Genomic DNA, 1996 nt, shown 5'->3' with positions numbered 1-1996 from the left:
TTTAAGGTTTACTTTGCCTCACATACGACTTTTTTTGAAAGTGCAAGTTATATATTTTAGTTTTATTTTTCACTGAGTTCGCAATCCTACCAGGTCTGAATCAAAAGTCTACAGGTTCTATGATACATAAATGCTTTTGATGTTTCTTTCAACTTCTACACAAAAAACTACATAGTGAAAAATCTGTGTCAATAACAATAGAGTTACAAGTGAATTCTTAAATACTGGCATCTTTTCATTTGGCATCAGATTTTCATGTTTAACTGAAATCAGCAGGTCAGATAAGAGTAAAGTTTCAAACTCACTGAAATAAATTCTTTGGCAGTATAATCCAGCTGTCAACAGCAGACAGGGTCACAAGATGGTTGGCTGAGCTGGAATATAAAAATTGAGAAATGAGCAGCTGAGTTGAAAATGAAAATGCTATGCTTTCTTAGAGGCAGAAACCAAATATGACATAATGATAGGATCTGGAAGGGGGATCTGAGGAAATACTGATTTTTACATTGTGCAACTGTGCTTCCTTCCATTTGTGACATGAAGGTACTATTGAAAATGAATGCCTCATGCTACAAAATAGGCCAAAACTTTAAAGGCTCCTTGGAAAACATCACTAGATGAGAACAGGAGCCAAGGAACAACAACAAATATAGGTGTATTGTACAGATAAAAGTTCTGGCAGATTGAATACGTCCAAAAAGCCAAGTACAGTTTCTGTTGATCAGTTGTTCAGACCAAGAGAAAAAGAAACAAAAATGGAATACATACCAAAATAGTATTGATGCATTGTTGTGGTTCATATTTACACTTCATTATGTAAATAATGTTTAATATTATATTTAGCAGAGATCTTTTTATGATCTCTGAGATGTTATTTTTAATATAGCTGTATTATGCACAACTATTATTGAAATTCTCAAATTTATCTAAAATATTCTTTCTTATCATGAATCAGAAAAAAAATCAGTTATTTGACTGAATTCAGGTGTTAAAAAGATTCAAAAGCCTTTGGTGTCTGTACTCTTATTAGAGGACTCTTATTAGAGTACCTACTATATCATAAATTATATTGATAGATAACTACTTCCTAGAAAATTAAAGTAGCTTATTTCAAAATCAGTTAAAAGGTCTAGGTAGGATTAATTTTGAATAATAATATCCTTGTAACATTCATAGTCAACTCAAATACTATCATTCCTTATTTTGGGGTACTTCATAAAATTATTATATACTAAATTATGATGCATTATTATTTAAAAATCAGATTAAATGCTATATTCACTTAACAATTTTATCTTAACCTATCATAATATTGAATAACTGAATAGCAATTGAATGTAAATGATAACCAAGCAAAATGAATAATTTCATTAGGAACATCTTTACATCCAAATTGAGTATTTCTGAAATTGCATTGGAGAAAAGGCAGTTGAATGAGACCTAACAAAATAATGCTCGGAAGCCCCACTGAAATTGTCTAAATTCATAAATCAAGAGGCACTAAATAGTCAGCTCTCACAGCTCCTCCAGCAACATGTTTTTGAAACAAGGTTTCAAACTATATATCAAGGAATTGGAGATTTTATATACAATATAATCATGCAAATTAAATATAAAGAATTAAAAGATAAATATAAGAAGGCATTGACATATTCCTATAAGTAAAAGTTCATATCTAATATCATGTAACCTACAAGACCATATGAGATTTTTTTTCTCCAAAAATTTTAACAAGTGAATTGTATTTGCCGTATTTTTATATTGTATACACATTTTTTAAAAGTCATTCCATTTTCTTAAATGTAGGCTGTGTATACTTATAATGGAAAAAAAAATCCCTTCAAAGCCTCAAACTTTTGGCTGTCTAGAAATTAGTTTTTCATTGCCAGTATATTAATTCCTGTAGTGATATTTGCAATTCCACTTTTTATGGTGTATTTTCTACTAATTAAATTGAACTGTATTCCATACAATGGAATTGTATTTGTAGTATTGT

Source organism: Tursiops truncatus, chromosome 9 (genome assembly GCF_011762595.2).
Source record: "Tursiops truncatus isolate mTurTru1 chromosome 9, mTurTru1.mat.Y, whole genome shotgun sequence".
In the NCBI taxonomy this organism is placed as follows: Eukaryota; Metazoa; Chordata; class Mammalia; order Artiodactyla; family Delphinidae; genus Tursiops; species Tursiops truncatus.
Note: the sequence above shows the minus strand (reverse complement) of the source record.